We start from the raw sequence: 10,267 nt of genomic DNA on the forward strand, positions 1-10,267 counted from the left end.
GTTGGACCACTCATTTAGTCTGTCTAGGTCGTCCTTTAGTCTCCTACTATCATCCTCTATTTCAATCCTCCTCATAATTTTTGCATCATCAGCAAACATTGAGAGAAACGATTCTATACCCTCTGGTAGATCATTCATATATCAGAAAAAGTATTGGTCCAAGGACTAACCCGCGGCGGGACTCCACTTATGACGTCTCGCCATCCGAGACCTCACCCTCACAGTGACTCGTTGTCTTCTGTTACTTAGGTACTCCTTTTTCCAACGAAGTACCTCCCCTTTCACTCCAGCCTGCATCTTCAGCTTTTTCACTAGCCTCTGTGTGATACTGAATCAAAGCGTGTGTACTCACCTATATGTACTCACCTATATGTGCTTGCAGGATCGAGCATTGACTCTTGGATCCCGCCTTTCGAGCATCGGTTGTTTACAGCAATGACTCCTGTCCCATTTCCCTATCATACCTGGTTTTAAAATTATGAATAGTATTTGCTTCCACAACCTGTTCCTGAAGTGCATTCCATTTCCCCATACTCTCACGCTAAAAGAAAACTTCCTTACATCTCTGTGACTCATCTGAGTTTCAAGCTTCCATCCATGTCCTCTCGTTCTGTTACTATTCCGTGTGAACATTTCGTCTATGTCCACTCTGTCAATTCCTCTGAGTATCTTATACGTTCCTATCATGTCCCCCCTCTCCCTTCTTCTTTCTAGTGTCGTAAGGCACAGTTCCCTCAGGCGCTCTTCATACCCCATCCCTCGTAGCTCTGGGACGAGTCTCGTTGCAAACCTCTGAACCTTTTCCAGTTTCATTATATGCTTCTTCAGATGGGGACTCCATGATGAGGCGGCATACTCTAAGACTGGCCTTACGTAGGCAGTGTAAAGCGCCCTAAATGCCTCCTTACTTAGGTTTCTGAATGATGTTCTAACTTTTGCCAGTGTAGAGTACGCTGCTGTCGTTATCCTATTAATATGTGCCTCAGGAGATAGATTAGGTGTTACGTCCACCCCCAGGTCTCTTTCACGCGTCGTTACGGTAGGCTGTTCCCCTTCATTGTGTACTGTCCCTTTGGTCTCCTATCTCCTAGTCCCATTTCCATAACTTTACATTTGCTCGTGTTGAATTCTAGTAGCCATTTCTCTGACCATCTCTGCAATCTGTTCAGGTCCTCTTGGAGGATCCTGCAATCCTCATCTGTCACAACTCTTCTCATCAACTTTGCATCATCCGCAAACATCGACATGTAGGACTCTACGCCTGTAAACATGTCGTTAACATATACAAGAAATAGAATTGGTCCCAGCACCGATCCTTGTGGTACTCCACTTGTTACTGTTCGCCAGTCCGACTTCTCGCCCCTTACCGTAACTCTTTGGCTCCTTCCTGTTAGGTAGTTCCTTATCCATTCTAGGACCTTTCCCCCCACCCCCGCCTGCCTCTCGAGCTTGAACAGCAGTCTCATGTGCGGTACTGTATCAAAGGCTTTTTGGCAGTCCAGAAATATGCAGTCTGCCCAACCATCTCTGTCCTGTCTTATCCTCGTTATTTTATCATAGAATTCCAGAAGGTTTGTTAGGCACGATTTCCCTGTCCAGAACCCATGTTGATGTTTGTTCACAAACCTAATGTTCTCCAGGTGTGCGTGTGTGTGTGTGTGTGTGTGTGTGTGTGTGTGTGTGTGTGTGTGTGTGTGTGTGTGTGTGTGTGTGTGTGTGTATGTGTGTGTGTGTGTGTGTGTGTGTGGTGTGTGTGTGTGTGTGTGTGTGTGTGTGTGTGTGTGTGTGTGTGTGTGTGTGTGGTGTGTGTGTGTGTGTGTGTGTGTGTGTGTGTGTGTGTGTGTGTGTGTGTGTGTGTGTGTGTGTGTGTGTGTGTGTGTGTGTGTACTCACCTAGTTGTACTCACCTAGTTGTGATTGCGGGGGTTGAGCGCTGGCTCTTTGGTCCCGCCTCTCAACTGTCAATCAACAGGTGAACAGGTTCCTGAGCCTATTGGGCTCTATCATATCTACACTTGAAACTGGGTATGGGGTCAGCCTCCACCACATTACTTCCTAATGCATTCCATTTGTCAACCACCCTGACACTAAAAAAGTTCTTTCTAATATCTCTGTGGCTCATTTGGTCACTTAGTTTCCACCTGTGTCCCGTAGTGCGTGTGCCCCTTATGTTAAATAGCCTGTCTTTATCAACCCTGTCGATTCCCTTGAGAATCTTGAATGTGGTGATCATGTCCCCCCTTACTCTCTCTATCTTCCAACAAAGTGAGGTTTAATTCCCGTAGTCTCTCCTCGTAGCTCATACCTCTCAGCTCGGGTACTAGTCTGGTCGCAAACCTTTGAACCTTTTCCAGTTTAGTCTTATGCTTGACTAGATATGGACTCCATGCTGGAGCCGCATACTCCAGGATTGTCTGACATATGTTGTGTATAATGTTCTGAAAGATTCCTTACACAAGTTTCTAAAGGCCATTCTTATGTTAGCCAACCTGGCATATGCTGCTGATGTTATCCTCTTGAAATGAGATTCAGGGGACCGGTCTGGCGTGATATATCAACCCCCAGGTCTTTCTCTCTCTCTGACTCTTGAAGTATTTCATCTCCCAAATGATACCTTGTATCTGGTCTCCTGCTTCCTACCCCTATCTTCATTACATTACATTTGGTTGGGTTAAACTCTAACAGCCATTTGTATGACCATTCCTGCAGGTTGTCCAGGTCTTCTTGAAGCCTCAAGCTGTCCTCCACTGTCTTAATCCTTCTCATAATTTTGGCGTCGTCAGCAAACATTAAGAGGAATGAGTCTATACCCTCTGGGAGATCATTTACGTACATTAGAAACAGGATAGGTCCAAGTACAGAGCCCTGTGGGACTCGACTGGTGACTGCACGCCATTCTGAGGTCTCAGCCCTCACTGTGACTCTCTGCTTCCTATTGCTTAGGTACTCCCTTATCCACTGGAGCGCCCTACCAGTTACTCCTGCCTGTTTCTCCAGCTTATGCAGTAACCTTTTATGGGGTACTGTGTCAAAGGCTTTCCGACAGTCCAAAAAAATGCAGCCCGCCCATCCTTCTCTTTCTTGCTTAATCTTTGTCACCTGATCGTAGAATTCTATCAAGCCTGTAAGGCAAGATTTACCCTCCCTGAAACCATGTTGATGGGCTGTCACGAAGTCTCTTCTCTCCAGATGTGTTACTAGGTTTTTTCTCACAATCTTCTCCATCACCTTGCAAGGTATTCAAGTTAAGGACACTGGCCTGTAGTTCAGTGCCTCTTCTCTGTCACCCTTTTTGTATATTGGTCCTACATCAGTCTTCCATATTTCTGGTAGGTCTCCCGTTTCCAGTGACCTACTATACACTATGGAGAGTGGCAAGCAAAGTGCTCCTGCACACTCTTTCAATACCCATGGTGAGATTCCGTCCGACCCAACAGCTTTTCTCACATCCAGCTCCAATAGGTGCTTCCATCACTTATAACATCCTTATCTTCACTATTACATGTAGCATTCTTATCTTCACCATAAACTTGTAGCATCCTTATCTTCACCATCACCTGTTTCATCCTTATCATCACCATCCTCTACAGCATCCTCATCTTCACCATCACCTGTAGGATCCTCATATCTATAATATCTCTTGGAGCATCTTCACCATCATTTGTAGCATCCTCATATTCACTATCCCCTCAGCCTCCTGATCTTAACTTACCTGTAGCACCATTATCTTCACCATCCCTGCAGCATCCTCATCTATACCATCCAAGCAGCATCTTCATCTTCACCATCATCTGTTGCATCCTCATCTTCACCATCCCTGTAGCATCCTCATCTTCACCATCATCTGTTGCATCCTTATCTTCACCATCCTAAAGCATCATCATCTTCTCCATCATCTGCAGCATCCTCATCATCACCAACACATGTAGCATCGTCACCTTCACCATTCCCTGCGTCATCGTCATCTTCACCATCTTCGCAGCATCATTTTCACCATCCTCGTAGCATCATAATATTCACCATCCCCACATTATCCTCATCTTCACCATCTCCGCAGCAACCTCATCTTCACTATCCCCGCAGCATCATAATCTTACTATCACCATAGCAACCCCACCACCCTCCTCTGCATAGAAAACCCCCCTACCCCAAAACCTCCCTGCCCCCACTCAAATACTCAACCAAATCTCCCTCACCCCACACCCAATCCCCACCCTTCTACCCCTCCCCTCCTCCCTCCGAGTACCCCTCCCCCCCCCTTTTCCTTCCTGTCCTCCCTCCTTTTTCACCCCATACCCTCCCTGTCCTCCCCTTTCACTTGACCCCTACCCCTCATCCAGTATCCTCTGCAACCCTGGTATCCACCTCACAAATCCTCACACCCATGGCACAGCTTCCCCCACCAGCGGAACACTAACCAAGGAGGAGATTTGAGAAGGGACAGAAGAAAGTGAGCCTCAAGGCAATGTACACTAACATAGATAGAATTACAAATAAAGAAAATGAACTTGGAGAATGGGTACTAGAGGAAAAACCCAGACATAATAGCTCTCACAGAAACAAAGCTAACGAAAACCATAACAAATGCAGTGTTCCCACAGGACTTTTATGTTATGAGGAAAGAGAGAGAAGGAAGAGGTGGTGGTGGTGTAGCCCTGCTGGTAAGAAAAGGCTGGGACTTTGAGGAGATGGTAGTTCAGGGATGTGAAGGTTGCAGTGACTACATAATAGGTACAATAACAACTGGAGGGCAAAAAATTATAGTCGTAGTCATGTATATCCACCAACAAATGACAGAAGACCCAGACAGGAGTATGATAGAAACAACATGGCCACCATTAACATAATAGAGAGAGCAGCTTCTGTGGCTAGCAGAAATGCATCTGGACTACTAATCATGTGAGACTTCAATCATGGGAAAATAGATTGAGAGATCAGAGACCCACATGGAGGACCAGAAACATGGAGAGCTAAGCAGCTGGACGTAGCAACAAGAAAATTTCTAAGCCAGCACATCAAGGAACCAACAAGAATGAGAGAAGATGAACCAGCAATGCTTGATCTGATACTTACCCTAAATGAGTAGGATATAAGGGAAGTCAAGATAAAAGCACCCTTTGGAATGAGTGATCACACTGTATTGAGCTTTGAGTACCTGGTAGTGCTAGGAATTATATCCCCCAAAACGAACTAGGAAACAAAAGGCTGGCATACCAAAAGGGAAATTATGAGGAGATGAGAAGCTTCCTAAGGGAAATACCTTGGGACACAGACCTCATAGCTAAGTCTGAACAAGATATGATGGACTGTGTCACCCAAAAGTGTCAGGAGGCAGTAAGCAGATACATCCCGGCCCAAAAGGAAAAATCCGAGAAGCAAAAGAAGAATCCATGGTATAATAGGGCATGTATGGAAGCAAATAAACTGAACAAAAGGGCATGGAGGAACTTCCGGAATAACAAAACACCAGAAAGCAGAGAGAGATACCAGAGAACCAGGAATGAGTATGTCAGGGTGAGAAGAGAAGCAGAGAAAAGTTATGAAAATGATATAGCAAACAAAGCCAAGACCGAATCAAAGCTACTCCACAGTCACATCAGAAAGAAAACAACAGTGAAAGAACATGTAGTGAAACTTAAAACAAGCAAGAACAGGTATACAGGGAATGACAAAGAGGTGTGTGAAGAACTCAAGAAGAGGTTCCAGGAGGACTTCACAACAGAACAAGGTGAGGTCACTGTGCTAGGAGAAAGGGAAATAAACCAGGCGGCCTTGGAAGGGTTCGAAATTTCGAGAGAGGAGGTCAAGACACCTGCTGGATCTGGATGTTAGAAAGGCTGTTGGTTCAGACGTGATCTCGCCATGGGTACTGAAAGAGAGTGAAGAGGCACTTTGCTTGCCACTCTCCATAGTGAGGTAGGACACGTGAGATAGGAGACCTTCCAGAAATATGGAAGACGGCAAATGTGGTCCCAATATACAAAAAGGGCGACAGGCATGAGGCACTGAACTACAGGGAAGTGTCTTTGACATGTATACCATGCAAAGTGATGGAGAAGATCGTGAGAAAAAAACTGGTAGCACATTTGGAGAGAAGGGACTTCGTGGCAAATCGCCAACATGGGTTCAGGGAGGGTAAATCTTGCCTGACTCGCTTAATAGAATTCTACGACCAGGTGACAAAGATTAAGCAAGAAAGAGAGGGCTGGGTGGACTGCATTTTCTTGGATTGTCGGAAAGCCTTTGACACAGTAATGCATAAGAGGCTAGTACATAGGCTGGAGAGACAGGCAGGTGTAGCTGGAAAGGTGCTCCAGTGGATAAGGAGTACCTAAACAGTAGGAAGCAGAGAGTTACGGTGAGGGGTGAGACCTCCGATTGGCGTGAAGACACCAGTGGAGTCCCACAGGGCTCTGCACGCGGTCCTATCTTGTTTCTGATATATTTAAATGATCTCCCGGAGGGTATAGATTCATTTCTCTCAATGTTTGCGGACGATGCCAAAATTATGAGAAGGATTAAGACAGAAGAGGACTGTTTGAGGCTTCAAGAAGACCTAGACAAGCTGAAGGAATGGTCGAACAAATGGTTGTTAGAATTTAACCCAACCAAATGTAATGTAATGAAGTTAGGTGTAAGGAGCAGATACAAGAAATGTAAGGTGTAAGGAGCAGATATAGGCTGCAAGAAAAGTCTCTTGCAGCCTATATCCAGAGGATAACATCAGCGGCATATGTCCGGCTGCCCTACATACGAACGGCATTCAGAAACTTGAGTAAAGAATCATTCAGAACTTTGTATACCACATATGTCAGGCCATTCCTGGAGTGTGCAGCCCAGCATGGAGTCCATATCTAGTCAAGGATAAGACTAAACTGGAAAAGGATCAAAGGTTTGCCACCAGACTAGTACCTGAGCTGAGAGGTATGAGCTACGAGGAAAGACTACGGGAATTAAACCTCAGTTCGCTAGAAGAAGGAAGAGTTAGGGGGGACATGAAGGAAATTAATAGGGTAGATAAAGCCAGGCTATTTAACACAAGAGGCACACGCACAAGGAGACACAGGAGTGCCCAAATGAGCCACAAAGATATTAGAAAGAACTTTTTTAGTGTCAGAGTGGTTGACAAATGGAATGCATTAGGCAGTGGTGTGGTGTAGGCTGACTCCATACACAGTTTCAATTGTAGATATGATAGAGCCCAATAGCCTCAGGAATCTGTACACCTGTTGATTGACAGTTGAGAAGCGGGACCAAAGAGCCAGAGCTCAACCCCTGCAAACACAACTAGGTGAGTACAGCATTATTATCTTCACCATCCTAGCAGCATCCTCATCTGCACCATCCAACGCAGCATCATCATCTTAACCGTCTATGCAGCATCTTCATCTTCACCATCCCCTGCATCATCCTTATCTTCACCATCCGCATATCAACCTCATCTTCACTATCCCCTACAGCATCCTCATCTACACCATCCCCGGCAGCATCCTCATCTTCACCATCCCAGCAGCATCCTCATATTCACCATCTTCGCAGCATCCTCATATTCACCATCTTCGCAGCATCCTCATCTTCACTATCCCTATCCAACAGCATCGTCATCCTGACCATCTTTACACCATCCTCATCTTCATCACCCCAAAAAATCCTCATCATCTCACGATATCTGCAGCATCCTCATCTTCACCATTCCCTGAAACATCCTCATCTTCACTATCCTCACAGCATTTTCATCTTCACGATCCCCGCAGCATCGTCATCTTCACCATTCCCGCAGAAACCTCATCTTCATCATCTCCTGTAGCATTCGCATCTTCAACATCCCCACGGCGTCCCATTATCTTCACCATCCCCGCAGCATCCTCATTTTCACAAACCCCGCATCATCCTAGTCTTCACCATCCTCTGCATTATCCTCATCGTCACTATCACCTTTATCATGCTCATCTTCACCATCCCCACAGAATTCTCAGTTTGATCATTCTCGTTGCGTCCTCATCTTCACCATCCTTGTTGCATCCATATCTTCACTATCTCCCGCCAGCATCCTCCTCATCTTAAGCATCACCTGTAGCATCCTCTTTTTCACCATCCTCCACAGCACCGTCACATTGACCATCCCCACAGCATCCCAATCTTCACCATCCCCACGGCATCCTCATCTTCACCGTCCCCCTGAATCCTAATCTTCACCATCCCCGAAACATAATCCTCTTCACCATCCTCGCAGCATCCTCATGTTCACCATCCCCACAGCATTCTCATCTTCACCATCCCCCCTGAATCCTAATCTTCACCATCCCCTGCAGCATTCCTATCTTCACCATCCTTGCATCGTCCTCATCTTCACCATCCTTGCAGCGTCCTCATCTTCACCATCCTTGCAGCGTCCTCATCTTCACCATCCTTGCAGCGTCCTCATCTTCACCATCCTTGCAGCGTCCTCATCTTCACCATCCTTGCAGCGTCCTCATCTTCACCGTCCCGGTAGCAACTTAATATTCACCATGCGCTAAACATCATCATCTTCACCATCGTCGCAGCACCCTCATGATCACTATCCCTGAAGCCTTTTCATCTTCAATATCCTCTGCAGCATGCTCATCTTCACCATCCCCCGCAGCATTCTTACCTTCACCATTGCCGCTGCATCCTCATCTTCAGCATCTTCGTAGCATCAACATCTTCATCATCTCCACAGCATCCTCATCATCACCATCCACGCAGCATCACCATCTCCACCATCCTCGCAGCAGTCTCATCTTCACCATCCCCGCAGCTTCCTCATCTTCAGCATCCCCCGCAGCATCTTTATCTTCACTATCACCGGTAGCATCATCATTTTCACCCTCCTTTCAGCATCCTCATCCTCACCATCCCCGCCGAATCCTCATCTCCGCAGTCTCCCGCAGCAGTCTCATCTTCAGCATCACCTGTTGCATCCTCTTCTTCTCCATCCCCGCAGCATCCTCATCTTCACCATATCTGCAGCATTTTCATCTTCACCATCCCCGTAGCATCCTCATCTTCACCATCACCTGCAGAATCCTCATCTTCATAATCTGCATAGCATCGTCATTTTCACCATCCCCTACAACATCCTAATCTTCACCATCCCTTAAGCATCCTCATCATCACCATCCTCCCTTAAACCTAATCACCATCATCCCCTGCAGCATTCCCATCTTCACCATCCTTGCAGCATCCTCATCTTCACCATCCCGGCAACAACCTAATATTCACCATCCCCTAAACATCATCATCTTCACCATCCTCGCAGCATCTTCATATTTACCATCCCCGCAACAATCCCATCTTCATCCTCCCCACAGCATCCTTATCTTCACTATTCCCGCAGCATCCTCATCTCCATCATAACCACAGCATCCTTATCTTCAACATCCCCTGCAGCATTCTTATCTTCACCATTACCGCACCATCCTCATCTTTACCATCACCGCTGCATCCTCATCTTCACCATCTATGTAGCATCCTCATCTTCACCATCCCCGCAGTATCCTCATCCTCACTATCTCTGCCGTATTCTCATCTTCACCATCCTCCACCAACATCCTCGTCCTCAACCGCAGCTTCTAAATTATCACCATCCCAGCAGCATCCTCATCTTCAACATCTTCGCAGCTTCCTCATCTTCATCATCCCCGCAGCATCCTTATTTTCACTATTCCCACAGCATCCTCATCTCCATCATAACCAGAGCATCGTTATCTTCAGCATCCCAGCAGCATTCTCATCTTCACCATCCTCACAGCATTCTCATCTTCACAATCCAGCAGCATCGTCATCTTCACCATCCTCGCAGAAACCTCATCTTCACTATCCCCTGTAGCATCAGCATCTTCAACATCCCTATGGCATCTTCATCTTATCAACCCAGCATCATCCTAATCTTCACCATCCTCTCCGCATCATCCTCATCATCACTATCACCTGTATCATGCTCATCTTCACTATCCCTGCAGAATTCTCAACTTCATCATCCTCGTTGCGTCCTCATCTTCACCATCCCTGTAGCATCCACATCTTCACTATCTCCCGCAGCATCCTCCTCATCTTTAGCATCACCTGTAGCATTCCTCTTTTTAACCATCCTCCACAGCACCGTCACATTGACCATCCCCGCAGCATCCCAAGCTTCACCAATCCCCACAGCATCCTCATCTTCACCGTCCCCCTGAATCCTAATCTTCAGCATCCTCTGCAGCATCCCCATCTTCACCATCTTCACATCCTTGCAGCATCTT

The sequence above is a fragment of the Procambarus clarkii genome, chromosome 1 (assembly GCF_040958095.1).
Source record: "Procambarus clarkii isolate CNS0578487 chromosome 1, FALCON_Pclarkii_2.0, whole genome shotgun sequence".
NCBI classification, from domain to species: domain Eukaryota; kingdom Metazoa; phylum Arthropoda; class Malacostraca; order Decapoda; family Cambaridae; genus Procambarus; species Procambarus clarkii.